Source organism: Heloderma suspectum, chromosome 2 (assembly GCF_057233095.1).
Source record: "Heloderma suspectum isolate Gila_16-S chromosome 2, 16-S_ref, whole genome shotgun sequence".
In the NCBI taxonomy this organism is placed as follows: Eukaryota; Metazoa; Chordata; class Lepidosauria; order Squamata; family Helodermatidae; genus Heloderma; species Heloderma suspectum.
This window is the reverse complement of record NC_139459.1, coordinates 184,709,995-184,736,308: the sequence shown is the minus strand read 5'-3', so window position 1 is coordinate 184,736,308 and position 26,314 is coordinate 184,709,995. Positions and strand designations below refer to the sequence as shown.

The following is a 26,314-nucleotide window of genomic DNA, read 5'->3' as shown; positions in this document are numbered from 1 at the left end:
AAAACTGAGGGCCAGTTTCACTTTCAGAGCAGCTCTCGGGGGCCGCATCCTGGTGGCGGGTGGGGCCAAAGGCAGAAGGGGTGGGGCCAAAAAAAAGCATATTTGAACTTAAAGCTCTTACTGTCAGAGGCATTTCATCCATTTAGAATGGGGCAGGGGACTGCACAAAAGCCAGGGAACCACCAAACAATCAGTGGTCAGGGGAAGGGGATGTGGCCGGGGGAAGGGGGCATGGTCATCTGGGAAAACCCAGAGGGTCAGACTGGAACTCCAGGAGGGCCAAATCTGGTGTTTCCCCACTCTTGGATTAGGGGGAAGCACTTCAAATGGTGGGGATGGCTCTGGGTAGAGTGGGCTGTCAGATTGCAAGCTAGCAGTTCCACCTGTCCCTTCAAACCAGGGGCGGGACACCGGCGAACTTCCCTGAAGTTGTTGGACTACAAATCCCATAATCCCTGACCATTTGCCAAGGTGACTGTGGCAGATGGGAGTTGGAGTCCAGCAACATCTGGAGGGCCACAGGTGCCCCACCTCTGGTTTAAGCATTCCCTGTCAGTGAGAGAGTATATGCAGTTGAGCAACTGGGTCTATTGCCCCATTTTCCAGCCCAACCTCCTGCGTCCCATAGCATGCGGGACTCGGGTTTCACCCCACAGCAGGTGGAATGGAGGGGGGAGCAAAGCAGCATGTTCTACCCTTGCAGATGCTCCTTCTGCTTCAGTTAGGCAGGATTTCTGGGTTGGGTCTTGCATAGGGGGATGTGATTTCCAGGCAGACTTGAACCCCAGCACCGCTTACATTTAGAAATCAACAGCCCAACCCTCTTCCTCTTTACCCAGAAGTAAGCCCCACTGTTTTCAATGGGGCTTCCTCCCTAGTGAGTGTGTTTAGGGCTGAGCCCTAAACCTGCTTTGTAAGGGGCACTGGGCATTTGGGTAAAACCCCATCTGCTCTCTGTGGAGATCTTCCCTTCCCCACAGGAAAACCACCCCACTCTCACCCCATGATGTGTGGAATGGATATTGCAATTCCACTTTTAAACTGATCCTACTGGTCCCACATTGGCTAAAAAAAACCGCCAACAGAGCAAGACTGTGAACTGGTTGTCTGGGTAAGTTGTAAACATTGGGAAACCAACCAGAATCCTGGAAGTTACAAGTAGGCAACCCTCTGCAGCAAATGCCAGCACGCAGCAGCTAAGAAAATGAAAACTGACGGCCCCCCGGGGGGGGGCTGCTCCCCGCCCACCATCCCGCACGGCTTGACCAAACGTGTTGCAAGGATCTCAGTGCGAAAACAGGCACTTTCCCTGACTTCAAGGGTGGAGGAGTTTGAGGTTCTAACAACCATGCCCAACGACAGCAGCAAACAAGCCAACCATCTGTCTGTGTGAATACAAGCATGTTTTCCCCCTAACGAGGCCACGCAGAACATCAATAAAAGATGGCACTGCAATTTGTGCGGGTGTCGACAGCAGGGTGTGTGCATGTGGTTGGGTTTGTGTACAGTAAGGAAGGGAAGGCATGACGCTCTGCAACGATGATCTCAGACTGGAAAAATGCCAGGCACCTGGCTTTTTAGTCTTTTTTTTTTAAAGCAATGTGATGCTAGGAATGGGGCACCCCCCACCCCCACTGATAAATCTGCACCTAAGAATGTGAAGCTGCCAGCTCCCTGGATCTTAAGGGGACCAGAACTGGTCCAGAGCATTTTGGTACCCGGGTGGCAGGATTGGCGTCAGTGGCAGGCGTGGCCAGGCACCTGCTGAGGGTGACAAGAGGCCCCTGGAGTTGCCCCTCCTCCTCCTCTTCACTCTTGCAACCTGCTTGCTCACCTGCCTCTCGCTCTGGCCCAGACAACAGTGGTGGCAAGAAAGAATAGCAGCAGATGCCACGGCCTGCTTGCTCCCTGGCTCCCTGCCTGACAAGCAAACAAGTGGTAGCAGTGATGAGAAAGAGGAGGGGGTGCAAGAGCAGCTAATGACAACAGCAGCTCAGTGAGAAGGTAGACTCACTGAGGGAAGGGGCCCATGGAGGGTGTCTATCCCAAGGCTCCTCCAAAACCTGCAGCCTTCACTGCCAGTGGTAGAAAACCCAAATCAGCACTTTCCTGCCCACTCACAGTTCATGGTCTTGTTTGGTGGTTTGTTTCCTTTTTAGCCACTGAAGGACCAAAAGTACCAATACAAAGTTCTCTTGTGTAAGCCTCATTAAAATGAATGCTAGTGGTCAGCGGGGCTTGCACAGAAGGATTTCCCCATTTCCCACTCGCCCAACCTTTGTGGAACCCCTAAGGGCGCAATCCTATGCATGTTTAGACAGAAAAAAGACATACAACTCCCGGCATTCCCCAGCCAGCCATGCATGGCTGGCTGGGCAATGCTGGGAGTTGTAGGTCTTTTTTTCTGTCTAAACATGCATAGGATCGCGCCCTAAATCTGTTGTCTGAGATGGTCAACTCATGGGAAAGCTGGGTCTGCAGAGGATTGCCCCCTCCAAAACACACACACACACGCTGCAGCACCATCTTTGACTGATGTTCTTTGTGGCCTTGTTATTTAGACAGACTGCCCTCCTCCTTTGCACACTGAAAGCCCCCCCCCCCCGCCCCAGGTGCTGCCGGATACAGCGACTGTGCCAGAAAGACGGATACTACTCCGCTCCTCACCAGAAACCCATTTCCTGAATTAGAAATCTCATTCAAGTTAACCCACATAGGAATATTCCCCTACCTATTAGCAAAAATGAACCTCATCTTAAGCTTTTAGATGTTCTTTTGTTGGGGCTACATTCAAAATACTATCCCAGGAAAGATAGGTTAGCTATTGTCAAATGCTGACCCTTTTGTGACTTAGAAGGTGTCCCTTTTTGCACATACAAAACTGTTACCAAAGGATGTTTTTAACTGTCGAGGTCATACCCTGATTTAATGATGATTTTTATTACTTACTTTATTGTTTTCTCTTAATCTTTGTTTTACTGCTCATTTGGTTCTTCCGACTCTGGTTTTTCACTTATGTGTTTTATAGCTACAGCATTTCTAGTAACTGTATTTGCAAATGTGATGTGTTGTATCATATATTTTTGAGTGTGTTTGAATTTTTGCAAAGGCAAAAATCATAAGTCATAAGCAATCAATGTTTGTTTGACTGACTGACTGAGCAGAATGTTATAAGTCCTAGACTGAGCCAGTTCTAAACATCAGGGCCCCAGTATGAGCCCTTGAGTTCTCACCTTCACCTCCCACGTAGAGCAGGTTAAGCTCGTGTGCAGGTTTAAGTGTTGCTTACACTGCCAGCCCAAGACATTTTGCCCCTTGAAGCAGAGTGCAAATGCCTTCCACCCACCTGAATTAGGGCCAACACTTTCAAAAGGTCTTGCTGAACCATCAGACACTAATTCCTGTCTTCATCGCTCACCCCATGATGCCGCCTGAAGTAGGCTGTTTCAGCCTGCTGCGTGGGAGGACCTGGAAGTTGAAATAGTGATATTCATGTACAGGTGCAAGTCTGAAACAGTATCTACCACATCTGGGATTAGGGGCAAGATCAAAGTGTTGAGCTTTCAACAAGGCTGGCTGGGGAATGCTGAGAGTTGTAGGACCTTTTTCTGTCTAAACATGCACTGGATTGCTCCCTAAGTGAGAGATTCCATGCTCTAGGGTAGGGGTGGAGAACCTAAGGCCAAGGACGCAAATCAGGCCCCCAGGCGTTCCCTAGAAAGACATGCTCCTTTTCACCAACCACCGATCATTTGGGGATTTCCCAGCTTTTATGCAGTTTTTCCCCCATTCTAAAAGGTTGAAATGCCTCTCCTAAGGCTTCATTTCTGGCAGGAAGAGCTTTAAACTACAACATGCTCAGATGTTTGACCCTGCCCCTTTTGCCTTTGGGCCTACCCACCACTGGAATGTGGCCCCTGAGAGCTCCTCCAAAATGGAATTCGGCTCACAAGCTGAAAGAGGTTCTGTACCTCTGCTCTAGTGGGAGGTCGCTGAAGGGCTGTGAGATGTGGTGGACTTCCCTCTCCGTCTGCGAAGAGGGAGGCTCGCTCATGGAGGTCCTTGCCGGATGGCAGCTGAAAGCTCCACTGCCTTTCCTGCTCCGTCATGGCAGCTCCACCTGTGTCCAGGGGCCAAAAAGTGGTATGTTGGGAACAGGTCGGGGGAGGCCTTGGATCCACTGGATCCAGAGCCCCCTTGTTCCCCAACACACTCTGTACCTAGAGCTAGTGTATGTATTCTTCCTCCCACTGAAACCAATGGGGGGGAATGAAAAGAAGGAAAACCTGGCAGAAAAGAAAGGGACAGCCCTCCCCACAAACACAAGCCTTTGGCCCTGGCTGGCATGAGCTTGGCAGTGCTTAGGAAGTGGGGGTTCCTCCGCCACGAACTCTCCCACACCATTCCCAAAGGACTGTTCTGCCCTGGAATTGCATGTTACTGAATTGTCATATCTGAATTTTTTTTTACAAGTATGCCACTTTACCGAAAAACAAGTAAAGCTTTGAATTCGTTTCAGTAGAACATTTAAACCTACAGGATGTGTGCTTCATTGGTGTGTTTTTTCCCCTAACCAAATATTTCAGTTCAGATACTTTTGTTTATAGAAAAATTTTGAGATATTTTCATGGCATGTAAAGTGAACATAGTCAGCTTTCTTTAGTTCTGTTTACTAACTAAAAAGTGAGCAAGCATGCTAAATCAGATTGCCATCAGTGTTAGGGCATCAGAAAATGTTCAAGGAAGATTTCAGGGGAATTTTCCCAGTTCAAATTGAAAAGCCAAAGTCACAGCCACTGTAGCTACTCCCCTTTCCCCTTTCTTTCCAGAGCCCACAACTCATGTTTCTTGCTTCTACCAAGGGTCAGTCATGGCCATTTTTGCTTTAAGGAAGAAATGATATGCAAAACTCTCCCCGCTTTGGGATGGGCCAAATGACCAACCAAGAAGAAAGGGATGCAAATGCAGCAGCAAAAGAGCACCACCTGCTGGCCTTGGCTGTTCTGATGCAAAGGACAAATATCTCACCTGCACAACAAACAGGTCGGCCCAGGCTTTTGGTGTAAAGTGGACAGCGTTGGCTTGGTTTTCCTCCCAGTTCTGATCCTCCCTCTCAGAAGGCACTCCAAGCAACCAGGAAGAGTCAGGGAAAGTACCCTTTAAATGATGAAGAGGCTTCTGTCTCTTCATAGGCAACAAGCTGGCCCCTTCATTTCCCCAAGCTCATGATCAAACGTGAAGTTATGCAGATTCCCAGTTTGATTCCCCCAACATTTTTATTTTTAGTGTGGTTGAGGGGAGAGCCCCCTGAATTTGGCCAAAGTGGCACTCAGGGAGGAGCATTTAACCCTGCCCTCACCTGAGGGGAGAGGCGGTGTCTCCCCACACCCGTCGTTGCAGTTTCAACTATCACAGAACTATGGAGCCACTACAGAGGTTTGAATAAGCCCAGAAGGCCCCCCAGCGGACATTTTTCCTGGTGGCTTCCCTCACCCACACGCTTGCCTGCATATTCAGGAAAGTGCAGGGTGATTATGTAAAAGGGACAATGCTGCAAATAGCCCAGACGTGGTGATTCCAGGTTCCCCTTTTCCTTCCTCTCTCCCCCACCCCGCCACCCTGCACTGCCACAACAACCCAAGCCACTCTTCCCTCCCTGCTATGAAGCTGATCTCCCTCCCCCAACCACTCGTAATGGGCTCCAGAAAGCACAGCCAATTACAGACACTCAAAAGTGGGGCACGCATGCAGCAGAGGGAGGGAGGGAGGGAGGGCGGGGGGCTGGAAAGAGAGCAGATTAGGGGATGGCCCTGTGAGAGGGGGGATGCAATAACCCCAACCCCAGAATCGATTTGCCAACACCCAGGTTCCAAAGAGGACAGAAGGTGATGAGCCAACTGAGAGGAGGAGGGAAATACAGAACTACAACCCCGCTCCCACCCCACCCCCCAAAGATCATCCAGCCAAGCAGACAGCACAAATGGCGGCGGAGAGCCGGGACTCCTGGGGTTTCTCCCCACAGCAAGGCTGTGTCGAACAGGCCTCAAGATACAGGGATCGTTAGCATCTGACCTCATGGCACAACTAACTTCTCTAGAGCCTCAGAATATGATCGTGCTCAAGGGGAGGCAGCGAGGCAGGAAGACCCTGCTTGTCCTACAATGAAGAACGAGAGCGATGGGCTCAAAATCAACCAAAAACAAGCAAAGCAAGTCACAACACCTTGACTAGGGAACACCCCTTACAGCCCATGGACTTGTGATGTGTTGGGATAATTGACCATTCTTTTCATTGACCATAACTTCAAGCAGGGGTGGGCCACGTGTGGCCCTCCCAATGTTTTGGCCTACAACTCCGATCAGCCCTAGCCAGCATAGCCAATAGTGAGGGATCATGGGAGTTGTAGGCCAAAACACCTGGAGGACTGCAATTGCCCACCCCTGACTTAAAAGGATGTTCCTGAGAATCAGGAATTTCTGGCAACACAGCAGGAAAACAGCTCCCAACAGCCGGCCCAGGGCCAGCCTCTCTATTGGACAAAAGAACATTTGGCCCAAGTTGTTGTGGTTTTTGAAAGAGGGACTGTCACTGCTGCCTCCCCCACATTAGCGTTTTGAATTGTCTAGGGCAGCCTTTCCTAACCTCAGGTCCCCAGATGGTGTTGGACCATAATTCCCACCATCCCCAGCCAACATGGTCAAGGGTCAGGGGTGATGGGACTTGTAATACAAACACATTTCTAGACCTACGGTTGGGAAGGGCTGCGTAGGGGAATCGGGACAAAATGTGTTACAGTTACTAGGCAGCTATGGATATGATCCTCATCTCAGTGGAGGCTGGTGGCTCCGATGTCAGTGGGGCAGTCAATCCGCCCTGGGTTTCAGCCAGAACCAGTCAGAACTCTAAAGGAGCTATCCAAGGTGCTGAACCTATTTGGGGACTAGGGTTAAGCACCTTGGATAGCTGCTTTAGAATTCTGACTGGTTCTGGCTGAAACCCAGAATGTATCACAGCCCCACCGAAATCGGAGCCGCCAGTCTCCACTGAGCATGATGGAAATCTTCTAAAGTTGGCCCACAAAACATTTTCCCCCTCCCCTTTTTGCTTTACTTCATCATTCAGCTTCAAAAAGAGTTCTTGAAAGCTTGCTCACTGGTTGTGACATTGAAGTTGGTCCCAATAAAAAGCAATACACTGCTGTTGTCTTTGGATTTTCTCTTAATGGCACCTTGGATAGCTTCTTTAGAGTTCTGGCTGATTCTGACTGAAACCCGGAGTGGATTCATTGCCCCACTGACATCGGAGCCACCAGCCTCCACTGCTCAACTACTGTCAGGTCATTTGGCACAAAGCACAAACTTCCAAACGGCTGGGACCTCTCCTGCCACCATCCATCTCAGCCCTTACCTCAGATACCTTGCAGATACTCTGCAAATCTTTGGCAAAGTTAAATCTCCTCACTGCCAACATGGAGGAAGAAAGGATCAGAGAGCAAGGGCAACTCTATGAAGGTCAAACAGAATGCCCAGGGGCCCAGTCCCCCCACACCGTTGCTTAATGAACTCCTGCCTTGGCCGAAGACTCCGGACTAGTGACCCCACCTAGGAACTAGACCAGATGCCCATGTTAGGAATAGTCACCGTTCACCAGTGGGATAGTCTTCACAGTACCCCCACATCCCTAGAACTCCTGCAGTAATGCACTCCGACACAGCTAACATGAACCTGATCTACACATGCAGCAAAGGACTGTACATCTTGAGACTGCAGGTCAGGGTGGGTGGGTTGCATTTAAAACTGGGCATCACATGAAATCCCTGCAAGTAAAAACAAAACACCAAAAACTATTGCAACAGGGAGAAAAGAATGTAGCCCAGCCCCCTGCCCACTGTGCTGATTTTTCTACTTGCAGAAAGGCATGTGTAGGGGTGGTGAGTGTCTGAGCAAGAGAGTTTGTTTTACAGAAGAGAGCATTAAAAAAAAAACACCTCTCCACCCCCCACTCCCGGCCACTTCAGCCTGAAGTAGTTCAATCCATTCTAGTCCCTCAGGACTCCACTGCCACATTCACACGGCATTCTGCCGATGCATGCGTGGGCCAGGGCCTATCACAGAGAGAGGAGATTCACAATCCCACCCACGCCCCCAGTCTCCCAGCATGCCTCTGGGGCTCCCACCATCTTCCTCTGTAACTGAGAGTTTGTTCCCCCTCACCCTGCCACCTCTGAGAACTGTTCTCCTCCCTAGGCAGGTCTCGGCATGAAAAGCTGCAGCTGAAATGAAATCCAAGCGTAATTGAGTTTGTCCCTGGGCTGGGAGGTGGGGTGGGGAAAAGCGCTTAGCAAGTCCTGGCTGTGTGAGGCTTATCAAGAGCTGGGACAGGGGTCAGGCCTGAAATCAGAGAAGCACCCTTCACAACACTCTCTCTCACACACACACGTCCTTTCTGGGTACGTGTGTGTCCCTATGACGCCCCCACATGGTTGCAAACATCTCCACGTGCTTACAAGTGTGCTCATGAACAGACATATTGAGGGGCACCCACATACTCTTGACACAAACGCCCAGTCCATGTATGCCACAAAAGCAGCATTAATAATCACATTTCCCAGACGCCTGACAGTAAACGTATCACAGGCAAACATACCATCCCATGTCACGAACATGCTTTCACATGCCGCATCACACTGAGGCACACACATGCTCAGCAGTCATAAATGCACATACGCACACACCCTCCACTCCTGGAAAGCACTCTGTCCTCAGTACCTCCGAATCTAAGGCACTCCCACAACAGCAGAGAAAGCAGCAGGCCACGAAATGCCAGCTGTACTGAATTCTCAGTGAGGAAGGGGAGAGGTACTATTCTGCTCATTTCCCCTCTACAAATAGAAACACTAACAGCCACAGATTCCATCTCTTCCCTCCCTCCTCTCCGGCCCGCTGCCCAGGACTGGGACCAGAAGCAAACCTTGGAGGAGCTCTATTCCTCCTTGCCGCCATTGGCCAGGTCAAAGTGCGGTCAAGAGGGAGGAGGGAACCAGGTGAGACAAAAGCCCTTTGTTTGGGGGAAAGCAGGTGCTAGGAGTGGTATAACCCAGGCCACTCCTCTATGAGTGAGGGACTGCAAGAAAACTGCTTGAACAAGGAGAACATTTAGCCAAGGTTTCTTTCCAACCCAGCTACCCACTCCGGAGAAAAAAAAAGGTGGCAACTATTCTGGGACCCACTCAGAATGGGAGAAGGGAAGGCTTTGTTTCCTGAACATACAGGTGCACACAAAGACACAGGCAACAAACATTAACACTACTGGCCTTGAACCATGGGGAAAATGAGCACTGAATGGGGGCAGCGGGGCACATATGCGGCAAACAAATTGATTGGGACAAAGGAATAGGACCCAGAAGACCTGGACCAGTCCTCCTCCCCACAGCTCACTAAACTTCTCTCTCTCCCCAGAAATTCAGGGCTTTGAGTTTCAGTTCCCCAGTCACAGAGGTTATCAGTGCCCCAAGCTTCCTTTTCAGGCTCAATGCTTGTGACACCCTTCAAGTCGCTTCCAAGATCAGTCATTTTGTGCGGAGACGCAGCAGACAGCAAGTGGCAAAAGCTCAGCCTGCCCATCAGTCATTTGCTCTCCAGCCAGCAGAGGAAACGGTCAGGACCAAGAGATGCTCAAATTACTAAACTGCAACGAAAACAAAGATGTGAAGGTCACCCGGAAGACAGCACTGAGCCAGGTTTCTACAGAGTCCTGGCCACAATCACCACACTACAATAATATCTGCAAAGATGGCAGCAGATACCCCAAGCAAAGACTCTTCTATACAGATTAGGGACAGGATGGAGAGGAAAATACCCCTTGCTGAGCTGCAGGCTAAGTCACAGAATCAGAAACCTGGAAGGGATTGAAATGGAGAGGGCATTTTCCCCACCTACTAGTCCCCTATTACCATGCCACCAACAGAGAACAGATGTGCTACAAGAGGTGCTTAAAGAGCAACACTATGAGATGACTCAGGAAAGCGAGTCAAGCCACATCCTATAGACAAAGGCCACCAAAAAAAAGCAACTGAAGTAAACACTCAAGTAGCAGAAGAAAACTCTAAGGATGCTTCCAGGTAAAGGGTGCCCAGTGCTACCAATCAAAAGGCATTGCGCAGCTGTTCCATCTTTTCTTCCTTAGTAGATTTTTTTTCTGGTAAGATAGAAGAAGCAGTTGGAAAACATGGGAGAGCTACAAATTGAAGACCAATTGTGATTTTTGCGCCCCCCCCCCCGTAAAATTCTGCAAATGAGGCAGTGTGATTGCATAAGAAAAGCCTCAGTCTGGAAGCAGCCTAAGGCTCCAACTGCAAAACATTTTCTATATTCTTAGATGTTACACCCTTCCTTACATTACAGAATCACCAAAGACTGGACCAATTCATGTGACCTTAAAGAAAAAAAAGGGGCAAAGTCACCACCACAGATTTCTGACAGAACTTTAATCTGGGTTGCATATGGAAACAAGCCAAATGTTCTGCATTGGGAAACATTATTGCCTTATTGGCGCCTGTAAAATTATACAGATTAAACAAGTTTCTGCACAGAGGAGTGCAGAATCAGAGAACTAAACCCTGCTGCCCCCAGGGGGTTCCAGCCCCAACACAGTCCTGACTGGCATCTCCAGCATTAAATTGAACAAAGTTCACCACTCAAGTCACCAATGCCAGGCAAACAGGGCTTGTGCCATAGCAATTCAGGGGCAGAGCAACACCCTAATCTGTACCCACGATGTGTCATGGGCCAATGGCAGTTTTCATTACTGGAAATTCAGGCCACTCACTCAAGCCCTTCTTAGCTTTATAACTGTCCCCAATCATTTATTCAGCTCAGCCCTCCTCTCAGGCTTCTGAAATTTCACCAGGCGTTGCTTACAGTGTACACAACAACACACACACACACACACACACACACACAGGAGCTTATCTTCAGCACCTCAGGAGCTAGAAACACTTATATATAAATATATTTAAGTGAAATACGAGATTCTGAGGACACTGAATTCTATGCTCAGTACCCATTTCGACGCTTGCACAGTGCAGCCATGTAATACAAACAACCCTGGCTTTGGTAAGATTATGGAGTGTTTGCTCTAAGCATTTTGGTGCCTGAAGCTGAAAATCCAAATGGCAGCCTCCCCTGAACTCGTTAACATGGGGCGCAATCCCTGCTTAGAAATGTCTTTTAACCGAGTCTGTTTGAGAGGAGAGAGAGCCACCCAAGAGCATGCGGCCAAATCACCATGAAGTAGTAAGCTATCTCAAGTTCTCCAAAACACTTTTCAACCTGGATGTTCAAGTAAAACCAAGAGAGAGAGAGAGAGGGCGGGAAGGAGGGGAGGGGGGGAGGGAGGGAGGGAGAAAAAGATTGTTTCAGAGCATGCTCAGTGGAGGCTGGCGACTCCGATTTTGGTGGGGCTGTGATCCATTCTGGGTTTCAGTCAGAACCAGCCAGAATTCTAAAGGAGCTATCCAAGGTGCTTAGCCCTATCCCCAAAATAGGTTCAGTGTCTTGGATAACTCCTTTAGAGTTCTGTCTGGTTCTGGCTGAAGCCCAAAATGGATTCACAGCCCCACTGAAATCAGAGCCCCCAGCCTCCACTGAGCATGATGGAAATGCTCTAAAGTTGGGCCACGAAACATTTGCCCCCTCCCCTTTTTGCTTTACTTCATCATTCAGCCTCAAAAAGAGTTCTTGAAAGCTTGCTCACTGGTTGTGACATTTTAGTTGGCCCCAAAAAATAATGGGCTGGATGAGGGCCAATACACGGAAGCTGAATCCTGGCAAGACGGAGGCCCTGTGGGTGAGTGGTTCCCGGGTCCTGGAGACAGGCTCACTGCCTGTTCTGGACAGGGTTGCACTCCCTCTGAAAGATCAGGTTTGTAGCCTGGGGGCACTCCTAGATCCATCACTGTCACTGGAGGACCAAGTGGCCATAGCAGCTTGCAGTGCCTTTTACCAGCTTCGGCTGGTTTGCCAGCTACAGCCTCTCCTGGACAAGGATAGCTTAGCCACAGTGGTACAGGTGGTTGAGTAGTAACCTCAAGACTGGATTACTGCAATGAGCTCTATGTGGGGCTGCCCTTAAGGCTGCTCTGGAAGCTGGAGTTTGTGCAGAATGCAACAGCTCAGCTGTTATTGGGAGCTGCATACCTTTACAGCATGCAACTCCTTTGCTATGGGAACCGCACTGGCTGCCAATTCACTACCGGGCCAGGTTTAAGTTTTTGGTACAAATGTACAATGCCCTAAACAACTTGGGACCAGGATATCTGAGAGAGTGCCTTCTCCCTTACCAACCTGCCTGATCACTGAGGTCATCAGAGGGCATGTTCCTGGTGTTTCCACATGGGCCTATGGCCCAGCAGTAGCCCACCAGGAAAAGAGCCTTCAGTGTGGTGGCCCCATTTCTGTGGAACTCCCTGCCTTTGGAGGTCAGGCAGGTGCTAACATTGCATTGCTTTCGGTGCCTCCTGAAGATATTGTTCTTTTGAGAGGCCTTCCTTGAGTGACCAGTCATTCATTCATTCATTCATTCATTCATTCATTTATTTATTTATACCCCGCCTTTTTTCCTCTTTTCCTTTTTCCTTTTGAGGTTACTTTTTCCAGTCATGGTTTATTAAATTCAGAATTTGTTTCTTTTAAAATGTTTTAATTGTTTTAACATAGTGTTTTATTATTTTATCTTTGTTGTTCACCGCTCCAAAATCTTTTGATGTGGAGCGGTATATAAATATTGTAAATAAATGAATAAACAAACAAACAATATATAAGTAATAGCAGTAAGTTTGACTCCACACAGACACTTGTTGAAATGGTGGAGGAAGGAGGCTCAGTTTGGAAACATGCTCCTGTTCCTTCCCTCCCACCCTGTATGTAAGGAAAGGATAGGGTTGGGAACCCACTGACTATGTTGTCAAGTGGCCCACAAAATGATGGAGTGGAGAAACAAACTCCCAAAATGGAAAAAAAAAAAAATTCTTCAGAGTAACCCAACGCATTTTGGCCATGTACCGTATATTTCTGAGCCTTCCTTGGGGGTTCAAATGGTTACATGGTGCCTGCAGAGATCTCTGAAAAAAAATTGTCTCCAAGATTAAATCTGGAAATGTATGGTACTCTGAGAAATAAAACCTTTATTTTTTACGTCCTGAGACTTCATCTCTCCTTTTCACCATGTGATTTTGGACGTTTTCCAGTTTTGTCTGACTTTGCCCATGATGGAGCCATTCCTGCCTCAGCAGGTACTGGACCACATACAATGGCTGTTTTCAAATGGGGTTCTAGCACGCTAGGAGTACTTCCAACCCAGGCTTTATTTAGGACTCAAACATTCCCTCTCTCTCCCAAGCTAGACCTGGTCAGGCATCCATGAAATATTCTGGTAAGCCTCAATTTAAGGGTGTTTCCAGATGAACTTTTATTGTGCAATCATACTGGCTTGTTCACAAAATTTTACGGGGATTCCAGACAATGTCATTTTTCAGTTGTAGCCTTTCCATGTTTTCTTTTTTCTTGTTAGGAAAAAAAAAACTCTTAAGGAAGAAAAAATGGAATAGCCGCACAATGCCTTTGACTGTTGGCACTAAGAGCCCTCCATCTGGAAGCACCCTAAGTATTTGTTTGAGATTGAAGTTGTAGTAATAAAACCAGACTCTGTTTATAGACAACATCTCTGCATTTTCCTGGTGTTTTGAAGAATCTTGCATGAAGCAGGTTCTTTGGCAGACGTGTCAATGTGCAAAGGGCCCCCTGAACTGAGGAAGCTTGAGAAGCACTAACATTCAAGAACAGTCATGACACAGTCATCCCACTTCCATTGGCCCTTGACGTGTCAGGAGCCAATCTGACCTGGACCCTGGGGGAACCTCATCTGAGGAAGAAACTTGGGACCCTGGAGAAAGCCCCAGCATATGTGAAGCTCCCATTCAGCAGCCTGACTCACCTGGGGCCCTGGACAAGACCCTAAAACACACCACAGACCCCAAGAGTTAGGACAAAAGTGGCTCAGTAGGAGACACTGGATGGGGAGGAATAGGCTGAAGCTGAACGTTGACAAGACCGAGGTACTTTTGGTGGGAGACAAGAGGAGGCTGGGGGATGTTGACCTGGTGATGAATGGGGTACGGCTACCCTTGAAAGACCAGGTCTGCAGCCTGGGGGTCATTTTGGACTCCCAGCTGTCCATGGAGGCTCAGGTGTCAGCTGTGAGCTGGACAGCGCTGTATCAACTCCATCTGATACGGCGGCTGCGCCCCTTCCTTCCTGACCATCTGCTCCCATCGGTAGTACATGCCCTGGTCTCCTCTCGTTTAGACTACTATAATGCGCTCTACGTGGGGTTACCCTTGAAGACGGTTCGGAAACTGCAGCTGGTACAGAACGTGGCAGCTCACCTGATTAAAGGCAGCCGCCGGCGAGATCACATCACTTCAGTGCTGAAGGAGTTGCACTGGTTACCAGTTGTTTTCCGGGCCAAATTCAAGGTGTTGGTTTTGACCTTTAAAACCCTATATGGTTCTGGCCCAGCCTATCTTCAGGAGCTCCTCCAGCAGAACCAGACAGGCCGCTTAACAAGATCAGCCTCGGATGGCCTTCTCTCTGTCCCATCAGCCAGGACAGCTAGACTGGTGGGGACGAGGGAGAGGGCCTTTTCTGTGGAGGCCCCCACTCTGTGGAACTCCCTCCCTAGGGAACTCCGTCATGCCCCCTCTTTAATGAGCTTCCGTCATGCATTAAAAACATTGTTGTTCAGGCAGGCATTTGGGGTGGGTTAGGGTATTTTAGAAAATGTTTTTATTGTAGAATTGTATTGTTTTAAACTGTTTTTATTGTATGTTGTACATCGCCCAGAGTGGCTGGGTGACCAGCCAGATGGGCGATTAATAAATTTAATAATAAATAAATAAATAAAAGACACAGAATTGGAGGAGTGCTCGCTTAGCTGAAAGGAGAATGCAGGACCAGAGATGTGCCCAGAAGGAGACATCAACTCAAGCGGAGGTAGTGCCAAGTGCATCTTGTAGCCCAGCTGATGATCAAGAAGGACAGGGTCTGGCTGCACTAGCATACTGCTTGACCTGTGCTGGTACACCTCCCAGCAGTTCTCTCCTTGACCTTTGCTGGTACAACAGCTCCCAGTAGCTTTCTCCTTGACATCTGCTAGTACAACACACCCCAGTAGCTCTCAGGCAACCCTATTTCCAGCTCCTGATTGCTCAGAGTTCCAGCTCTTGTGCCTGATCCTGACTTTGCCTACCTCCGTTCTGAGGTTGCCCTTCCAGTACCACGCTGCAGTCTCAGACTACTAGACCGCGGTACAAGGAATTGACCTCAGACATGGGGTACGTCCAGACAATGCTTTTGTCATGCTATCATCCTGCCTCATTCACAGAATTTTATGGGTAGTCCAAGTCTTGTCATCTTTGCTTGGTAAGCTTCCTATATTCTCCTACCACTTCTTCCATCTTTTATTTTTCTTCCCACTAAAAATCTGTGGAGGAAGAAAAGACAGGGCAGCTGTGCAATATCTTTTGATTGGCAGCACCAGAAGCCCCCTCTCTGGAAGCACCCATGAAGTCAGGTTACAAAACACACACGTGAGGATGCAGGAGACCAGGGTGGTCTGAAGTTATAGAGGGAGAGAGATGATATACGCAGGATGAACCCCTGACCGCTGCAGAGACTGACGGATCCCTCTCTTTTCCACGCATCAACAGTAATGACATTAAAGTGTACATCTTGGCAATAACATCTTCTTCCACAAAATTAGTGCAACTCTGCTCCTGTACTTGATAGCAAACTGCCCTGGCCTGGATGCAAAGTGGAGCTCTGCCCATAATCACTGCTGCCAGCAGGCACCACTCCAAATGGCCTTCAGCTCTCTTTGAGGGCTCTCTTTAGGGGCAGGGCCTTGCAAGATGGGCCAGGCACTTTGCTGCAGACTCTCTCGCTCTCGCTCTGGGCCAAGCTAAAGTTCGTCTAATCATGCATAGTGGAGCTTTGTGTGATGGCTTTATTTACCTCTGTGCAAGCACACGTAGCTCCAATTCAGATCAGGACCACGGCGCTCCTTGAAGTGGGGTTAAACCTCCACGATGAAGACTTTGTTCCTTATTTTTAACCACCCTCCCATGGGGGGGGGGAATTTTGCAATGAAAACAAGTGGAGGGGAAGGTTTCCCCCGGCCTTCCCTGACCACCATGGTTCCATCTGAATCGGGATCATGTGCACTTACACAAAGGTAAATCAAACTATCATGCATAGCTCCACTATATGTAGTTAGATGAAAGTTTAGTTTGGCCCTCTCCCTCCCTCACTCCCTCCCTCCCTCTCTCACACACACATATACACCATTCAGCCTTTTGAGCTAAGATAAAGTGTTTTTTCCAAGGTTTTCCATAACAAGCCTCCCAAGCCAAGAAGAAAAAAAATAATAATCCGAGAATTACCACACATAACTACGACAGAACAAAGATTGATCGCTTGGCTAGTGTGCACTTTTGTCCCTGAGCCAGGTAGAGAAGCAGTTCAAAAGGGAAGAAAGACTTGTGTACTGCTGCGGATAGAGCATTTGGCCTGGCACATGGGAAATCCAGGTTTGAGCCCCGACTGAACAGCAGTTCACTATCTACCCTTGGACAAATTGCTTTCTCAGTTTTTCTAGCCACCTCCTCCTCCCGACAAGGCAGGAGGCTGTTCATTTCATCCAAATCAGCATCCCATAACAGAGGGCCAAAGTATACCATCTGACATGCACGTGAATGCATCTTCTCTCTTTGAAACAGGTCTCCCCAATCTGGCACCCTCTGGATGTTTTGAACTGCAACTCCCAGCATTCCTCACCACTCTCCATGCTGGCAGCGGCGAATGGGAGCTGTAGTCCAAAAGCTTTGCTCTTGTAAGAAAAAAGATGAGCGGGGGCGAGGCGGGGGGGAGAAGCTGCCAACAACCCCCTACACACCAGAGAGGATCTATACCCCTAGTCAGTAACTGATTTTTAACCAGGGCTGCATTTTGAACTGAAAAAGGGGTGAAAAGGCAGCAGTGTTGATGCCACCAAACTGACTGACTACCCTAAGGGCAGAGGCAAAGGTTTAAAACTCTGCTTCCTGGGGGGCTCAATGCAGCCCTGTGTCTCATTTCAAGGTCTCTTCCTGTCTGTGCTTAATCTGTCTGCAGTAGACGCGCCCCTCAGTCTGTGAACTTGTAATGCACAGAATTGACACGCAGGGGTGTAGTGGAACCTGGACTCACAGGGACGCAGCACTGGCACTTTTCAATTAGCAGGGATTCTGAAGTCATCTGCCACCCCCCTCAGATGTCCCTGTTCTCTCTGAGCTGAGCTGCAATCCCCATAGTAGCTGGGGGACAAATGAGTTTTTCCAGCAACAATATATGGTTCCCTGTTGTAATGCAAAGTACTTTGGGAAAGCTTTGTCTTGAATGGGCAATCAAGACCCATTAGCTTTATTTAAAAAAAAAATCTGCTCCTGGCTGGAGATAAAAACTGCTAGAACTGGTTTGTTGATCAACACAGCTGCCTGAAATTTTGGACTCTCTTTAGGGGTCTGGCTATGACAGCTGTCTTGTTGCACTTCAAAATTTACCACGAACCACTGTTCATCAGCAGGCTATAGGCTGCAGATGGGCAAACACGGAACGGGTAGGGAGCAGCACACCACTATAGGGCAAAATCCAACAGGGCACTTCCACCCCTGCCGATTCTCTTCCGCCCCACCGATTCTGTTGCGCAAGCAGCCCCCCCACTTGTGCAACAGCAATTTAGCGTTTCTGGGGCAACTCAAAACGAGCGGAAACACTCGTTTCTGGAAGGAGGCAGGTCAGCGGTGCTCACATAAGGGAACTCCGCCGACCTGCCCCCTTTCAGAAACAAGTGTCTCCACTCATTTCAGGGATTCCATTTGGAAGCATGAAGTCTCCCTTGCATAAATGGTTGGTCTCACTTGTGCAACGGAATTAGCAGGACCCACTGCTTACAGAAGAAAAGAATCAGTGGGGGTGTAAGAGCCCTTTGAATTAGACAGAGGCCCACATGAAGCTGTGCCTAAGTAAACACTTTTAGCACCAGCCAGCATCTTGTTTCAAACTGGGCCTTTAAAGAAGGCCCAAATTTGGCGGACAAACTGGAGAGAGTTCAGAGGAAGGCAATGAAGATGATCAGGGGACTGGAAACAAAGCCCTGTGAGGAGAGACTGAAAGAACTGGGCATGTTTAGCCTTGAGAAGAGAAGACTGAGGGGAGATAGGATAGCGCTCTTCAAGGACTTGAAAGATTGGCACAGAGAGGAAGGCCAGGATCTCTTCTTGATCATCCCAGAGTGCAGGACACAGAATAATGGGCTCAAGTTACAGGAAGCCAGATTCCGGCTGAACATCAGGAAAAAATTCTTGACTGTCAGAGCAATACGACAATGGAACCCATTACCTAGGGAGATGGTGAGCTCTCGCACACTGGAGGTATTCAAGACGAGGCTGGACAGCCATCTGTCAGGGATGCTCTGACTTGGATTCCTGCGTTGAGCAGGGGGTTGGGCTCGATGGCCTTGTAGGCCCCTTCCAACCCTACTATTTTCTGATTCTATGAAGGGGGGGCACAGGCTGATTGTGTACAATGGAAACTCCACCAAAGAAAATGAAAGTACTCATTTGACAAATACCGGGCAACAGTCAGTCAAATGTATCCCCACCACTACCACCACCACCATCATCTTCTCTCTGGGTGGTTCACAAGAAACCACCATTGACTTGATTTCTTTGTTTTGTCTTAGCATGTTTTCAAGATACCACCTTCGCAATAAAGGGATTGCAGGCACGGCGGGGGTAAGTGCAATTACTGCTCTTGTGTTTAGTAAGTACTAAACACAAGAGCAGCTCTGCTGGAGCAGACCAAGAGTCCATCTAATCTAGTACCCTATCATGCCAGCTGCACCTCCTGAAATTCCCTCTTCTGCACAACTGTTATAAGTTGCAGAAGCCCTGCCCTCTTTTTGCATCTTGCCATCTTATGATCCTCCAGACGTAGCAATGCAGCGAAAGTGAAGTATAGAGCTGCCATCTTTTCAGCCACCAATGACACAGTACCTTTAACAGCAGCTTGGTATGAAAACATAAGAAGGTGAGAACATTCCATCTCCAGGAAGCAAAAAGGTTCAACAGCTGATTTCCACAAATCAAGCTGCTTCTGTTAAAGGCAGAAGCACTGGCCAGGTCAGTTATTTCTGGTCATTTGGCAACCCTAGGAGGCAATAAGAGCGCCTTCCCTTGGATCAGCTTCAACAGGGATGCAAAAATAAAAGATTATTAAATGTATTGGTAGTTATTAAAATAATATTAAGTTGTGTAATGTTTTTATTTTAATACACAATCATTAATCCTGTTTTCACATTGGTAGATGAAAAAAAACAACATCAGCTTGCTCAGAGGTTTTGTGAGGGCTGCAGGTCAGACAAAGAGGCACTGCTGGCAGCTTCACATTGCCCCTACAGTGGTGAGAAAAAGTTTGTGAACCCTAATGATAGTTATGGAAATTCCATAGTTTTTACCACGATAGCCTTCGTGAATCAAAACCAGTCCTTTTCTAAATATCCACTAGGGTTTCTATTAACCAATTCCATGTGGGGTGAAATAAAATGATGTATAAATTAGGCAAACAATGAGTACTTAAGAGTCAGGGTATGTGCAAAAGTAAGTGGACCCCTGGTTGCATCAGCTCAGTTAAAGGGAATAATTAGAATCACGTGTTTAAGTAATTAGGTAGATCTTCAGGGGTGAGTTTCAGAGACCCTATAAAAGGATTGGAAACTTTGTGAGTTTGGTCCTCACCATACAGCTGCATGGGAACACCTCATGCCATGATCAAAGACATCTCAGGACCTCAGAAAAGCAGTTGTTGCTGCTCATCAGTCCAGAAAGGGTTGCAGAACCATTTCTAAGGATTTGGGGCTCCACCAATCCACTGTCAGACAGATAAGTCTACAAATGGAGGAGGTTCAAGACCACCGTCACTCTACCAGGAGTGGTCGGCATCCTACCAGAATCTCTCCAAGAACAAACTGGCGCATCATCCAAGAAGTCAAAAAGAACCCCAGAGTAACTTCCAAGGATTTGCAGGCCACTCCTGCCTTGGCTAATGTGATCAGAAAAAGACTGAACAAGAATGGTGTTCATGGGAGGATAGCCAGGAGGAAACTACTGCTCTCTGAAAGGAACATTGCGGCCTGTCTGAAGTTCGCTAAAGATCACATAGATGATCCCCAAGACTTCTGGAACAATGTTCTCTGGACAGATGAGTCAAAGGCAGAACTTTTTGGCCACTATGAGAAATGTTACATTTGGCAAAATACAACAACACTGAGTTAGATCAGAAAAGCCTCATCCCAACCGTCAAGCATGGTGTGTGGTGGGGGGGATGTTATGGTTTGGGCCTGCTTTGCTGCTCCAGGACCTGGATGGCTTGCCCTCACTGACACGGCCATGAATTCTGCCGTGTATCCGAAGATCCTACAGGAGCCTGGCCATCTGTCCATGAGATGAGGCTGTACTGAAAGTAGGTCATGCAACAAGACAATGATCCTAAACATACAGGCAGATCCACAAAAGAATGGCTGTGGAAGGAGAAATTTCATCCAGACAGGACCTGAAGTGAGCTGTTCATGCAAGGAAGCCCTCAAATGTCACTGAGCTGAAGCATTTCTGTAAGGAGGAATGGGCCAAAGTTCCTCAAAACTGATGTGAGAGACTGACCAACAGTTACAGGAAATGCTTACTTGAAGTCATTGCTGCTCAAGGGGATGCCACGAGGTCCTGAATCTAAAGATTCAAATACTTGTTCATATTGAATGCTGAATCAGTTGTGAATAAATGTTGAAAAAGCATCATGTTCATGTGTCGTTTGTTTAATCAGGTTATCTATTGTTCTTTATCTAGGATTATTAATCTAGGGGTTAGATTAAGATCTAATAACATTTTAGGTTGGAAATATGTGACAATCCTAAGGGGCTCACAAACTTTTTCTTGCCACTCTATGTCTGCGTCCTAACACAGGACAGCACATTCAGCCACTGAATAATGCAGAGAGACCTTGGAATTTCCACAGCAGTAGCCTTATAGCAGCCTTCTAGAATCTGGTGCCCTCCAGATATTTTGGACAACTCCCAGCAATCCTGACCATTGGCCATGCTGCCTGGGGCTGATGGGGTTGAAGTCCAAAACATCAGAAGGGCACCAGGTTGGGGAAGGCTGCCTTATAACATCCACAGCCATTCCTAACTCACACACACCCAAATGCCAGTACAACTGGGAGCCTCTCTCAGACATAGAAATGACTGCTCAGAGCACTCCCCGTGTGGGTGGAAGCTGGTTAAGTTACTCAGCAATATGGAAAAGGCATTTTGCACATGTTCAAAAGCACACATTTGTCAACGGATTGAGCCCTGGCATTAAAAATTGGTTGCAGGGCGAACCCCTGATTCAAATTAAGCCTTGGTAAATTGAGACCCTGCTTCTCCATTACAACGCTGTGTGGTTAGCTGAAGGATCATCATGGAGAGAATTTCAGCACACACAGCTTGCATCTCACGCCTATGCAATGCTATAAAAGAAAAGGGTGCACCTGACAAAATTCTTCCTTCTAAACAACTATTTAAAAAAACCTAGAGGCCTGTTTTATGTGGAAACTGGCAATCCTAAAACCACTGACATATGAGCAAAAGTCTGGCTCAAAGCAGGGCTGTGTATGCATTTCCTGGTGAACTAGATCACATTTTACAAGCAAGGAACAATGCTTTACAGCATCTCTACACCAGCCTGAAATCCCGCATTTAAAACAGGGTTTCTTCTCCCATTTTAAATGCAGGATCACAACGGACTCCCTTTACATGTGCTTCCTTTCCCTCTTTATCTGAGTCTTCCATATGTTTCATTTTACAGCCACTAGAAGGCACTGTGGTCTAGCTCTTCTCATTGCTGGTTTTTCTCTTTTCAAGAGTGAACTCAAGTGGGGTAATTTGATAGCTCATTATCTCCAATCTTTTAAAAAATGGAATAAAGATCATTTAGTGCGGGAGACGTGCTAGAGGTTGATGAGGTCATCTAAAGGGCCTGCAAATGTTCATGAATAACCAATCTCAATAGCAGGATGAAAGCTCCATGTGAAAAGGCCCACACTCTGTGAATCTCAGCTTCCCCCCACTGCTCCACCCACCACCACCCTTCTCCTTTTCAAGCAAGTTTCTAGTCCTCATAATCCTGGGATTGTGGGGGGGCATTATGTAGCATCTCAGACAAAGCTCAAAAGCGTGGAAAGCCTCAGAATTTCCAGTGGTCCAGATATTAGGCTTTAGTCCCTTCCCTACTCAAGGCTGTCAGAAACAGAATATATTATGCAAAATAATGAAATACGTCAACCCACTTAATGCGCATGATTTCTTCCAGTCGTGGAATTTCGCTTGTTTCGGAGCAGAGTTTTTAAGTTACCTTGGTGCAAATCTTGTACATTTCTTTGAAAGCACGGAATATGCATCTTGCCATCACCAATCTCTTTTGCCTCCCAGGCATCTGTATGAGGATGAAGCTGATTAAACTGATAAATCTGTTGGAACTGATGACTCAAGAGATTTATGGGATTCGGAGCTTTTCTCTCCCACCCACCCCCACCCCAGTTCTAATCGTAGGGATCTAAATGAAAGGGAGAGAAGCTGAAGAATGGGGTGTCGGTGTCCCTTAAATTTCTGCCTAAGCAGTGTCCTGGCGGGAGCAGGCTCCCGTTTCCTGAGCCAAGCTGTGGGAGTCCTGGAAGAGAGCTCCGCTGCCACTGGCAGCCTTGAAGCAAGACAGGAGGATCAGGCCCCTCTCACGCATCGCTCAGCCACCCACACAGAGCTCTCCCATGCCGTAGCTTGGCTACGTCTCAGCAACATGAGGTCTCTCCTCCCCATGTTCTGGCTGCCCAGCATGCCATATAACACCCCCCCCCCCGTCCTCTTCTCACCCCCAGCCCAATCCAGCCATGGCTGCGTGCAGAGCAGACAAGCAATGAGGCAGAAGAGACTCTGATCTGTCCTGACAATCTGGCCCAGTTTCCTGCTGCCACTGCAGCAGCCAGGGGTGTGGAGGAGGCAGCTAATGGGGAGCCCAAGGTTAGTGGCAAGGTGCGGCGGGAGCAGAGAGGGACAGAGAGAGGAGCCGGCTGCTTGTGACATGAGAGACTGTATGAAAGGGAGCAAGCAGGAGAAATATGCTTCTAACTGAGGCTGAACAGCCAGACCACAGCAGGTTCAAATGTGAAGAGAGGAATACAGTCTAGCAGGGGACCAGGATATCTGGGTTCCAGATCCACATTTTGGAAAGGCGATCTAAGGGGTTGTAGAGGAAGCTGGGAAAGTCAGGAATCTTGGATTGAAATGATGTGTAGGAACTCACTAGGGAAACGCAGGTAGATTGTCCCAGAAGATCCATGCAGAACACAGCTAGCTGTGCTGCCTAGCGAGGCCGGACTGCAAGATTCTAATCCTGGGAGTTGGAAGAGCAGGGCAGATTTGCCTAATCAGAACAGGCAAATTGGTGCCCTCCAGGTGTTTTGGAATACAACTCCCAACAGCCACAGCCAGCATGGCCAAAGGTCAGGGATTATGAGAGTTGTAGTCCTAAACATCTGGAGGACTCTGGGTTGTCTACTCTTGCAGGATGTGCCAGGAAGCTGTTGTCCAATGTGCATTTCAATTTCCCAGAGAAACAAGATCCATGATATCTACAGCTTTGCGGGCTGGGGGGAATTCCAGGGGTGGAAAATCCTGGAGTAGATTCCCTAAAACAATTGTGCCAGCAGAGGACTTTGCTGATTTCAAGGCGGACTTGGGTATACCCATGAACTGTATTTTTAGAATTTTTATTTTGGCAGCTCAATTGTGGCCCATTGGGATCAAGAAGGATTTTGTCCCCCTCACCTCCTTAAAGTCATGGGGTTTTTAAGCTCCCCTTTCTTCTAGGGAGTCAGATATTTCCCCAGCTACATATGGGATGTTGGGGGAAGAGAGGGGAAAGATTTGTGCAAACCAATAAAAATGTATTTTCAGGAGATTCAGTGGAGAGTTCCTCTATACCTAATGTGTTGGGGGGGGGGGTTAGGAAAAGACATTAGCTGGTGAACAAAGTTTCACCTCTTTTCCACGTAGGGTATGACTAATGCTGTGGCTACTCTATGACTCCAACGTAAGTGCCGAATTCAGTCCTGGGTGCAAACTCCGTGATCCTGAAGTTTTCAACATCCTTTTTAAAAATTTAAGTTTCCATCTCTCATGGTTGCAGCAACAGGCTTGAAAATATTCAAGCAATGCATGATCAAATCCCAAGAACCAGAGCAGGATCAAGCAGAATTTCCAGTAGGAAGGAGTGTGTGGTTTCTGTGTCTTGCATAGCTCCTTGCCAATCCACTCACTTAGAAGAAGATGTTATGCAAAATAAGCCTTTATCGGCAGACTTTCCCAATTTGCATGTCCTATATAGGTCACAGTGTTCATCTTCTCTTTTCTTTTCTTTTTTCTTTTCTTGGCGCAGAGTCTGCTTGGTGCTGACTGCCTGCAGTCCGAGGTACACTTTGATTCCCTGGCCAGAGTCACCTGGAGCTACCAGCTCTGCAAGACACTTGGCAGGTGCGACACACCTCATTCACTCCCGCCCTGTGCACTGAAGCTCCGCATAGGCCCACTGAGAAGAGCTCTTTGGAGCTGTTTCCCCTCTTCGCTATTGCAACCTGCTTGCTCACCTGCCGCTCGCTCTGGCCCAGACAATGGAGGTGATGAGGAGGAGGAACAGCAGATGCCACGGCGGCCTGCTTGCTCCTGGCTCTCTGCCTGCCTGTCAAGCAGCAAATGGTAGCAAGGATGAGAAAGGGGAGGAGGAGCAAGAGCAGCTGATGACAGTGGTGCAGAGAAAGTAGATAATGCCCCAGCGGCCTCCGGAACTGACAGTGAGGATAGAAGAGAATTGTCTCAAGCAGGGTGCCTTGTGCTCCTTGGAGGAAGGGTGGCATGCAAGCACAAGATGAAACCACAGAGCTGGTCAGATGGTCCATCTAGGCAGAGGCCTTTCATATCCCTTGCTACCCACTTCTCTTTGAGCTGGAGATGGAAGCTGAGACCTGCTGCATGCACAGCACGTGCTCTACCACTGAGCTACAGCGGTTCCTCCTCCAAATTGCAATCAGATGCTCGGATGACCTTGCACTGGGATACAGGCTTGGTATCATTCTAGCGTAGCCTTCCCCAACCTGGTGCCCTCCAGATGTTTCAGACCATAACCATCCATCCCAGCCAGCATGGCCAATGGTGAAGAATGCTGGGAGTTGTAGTCCAAAACATCTGGAGGGGCCCGGCCAGGGAAGATTTTTCTAGTCCCTTTCTGGCCTATGATAAGTGAATTAGGCAAAGGCATTGGTGGCTTTAAGTGACTTGAGTAGCCAATGACCCATCTTTCAAGGAACACTGGTTTACTGCAAGCCACAGTTCTCAGACTAGGGAAGCCAAGCCCTGCAATCCATATTTATTATGCAAATATATTCTGCAATGTATATTATGCAATATATGGTTTCAGAAAAAACACACCAAACACTGATGATGTTATCCATTGCCTAGATTCATCAAATAGTTTTCATAAACCAGGCTTGGCAGGTGGGTGGAATTCCATTCTGCATCAGCAGAAGTGGTAACAGGTACTTCACTTGAGGCAGGCCCATTCATGCCAATGCGAGTGGCCTGGTCCTAACTGCAAAAAACAAAAAACAAATATGCCTGTGGAGATAATGGAATGGCACGGAGGAGGAGGCTATCAAAGACTACAAGTCATGATGGCTATTACCTCCAGTATCAGAGGCAGTATGCTGGGGAACACAAGCAGGAGAGTGCTGTCGCACTCACATCCTGTTGTGGGCTTCCCATAGGCACCTGGTTGGCCACTGTAGGAACACAGTCTTGGAACAAATGGACCTTTGATCTGATCTAGTACATCTCTTCTCATGTTCAGTTTGCCGGGACAAAGTCGGGACTGCATTTTGCACAGACAAAAGAAGCTGAAAAGAACTCTCCTCCAAGCTTGAAAGCTGCCAAGCCTCAGAGCTGTGAGCAGATGCTGCCTTTCTCCCCTACACAACAATGAGGTCTGGAACCTTATTCTTTCCCCCTACATTGAAGCCTGAAATTCTGTCAATTTCCATGAGTGCATATGGATAGATAACATCCCATGGAGCGCCTG

At 48.1% G+C, this 26,314-nt stretch overlaps 1 protein-coding gene across 3 annotated transcripts in view; it reads right to left on the bottom strand.

The window, feature by feature from the left end:
- The window catches only part of ZNF385A (zinc finger protein 385A), a 169,445-nt gene that overhangs the window by 111,523 nt on the left and 31,608 nt on the right, over window positions 1-26,314 (bottom strand). For 2 of the 3 annotated variants that reach the window (XM_084832286.1, XM_084832287.1), the window contains exon 1: window positions 8,971-9,023. The exons of the other annotated variant lie outside the window; for it this stretch is intronic. The gene's annotated coding sequence lies outside the window, so the exon portion shown is untranslated. Of the gene's footprint in view, window positions 1-8,970; window positions 9,024-26,314 lie in introns of those variants that run through there. 3 annotated transcript variants of the gene reach the window in all.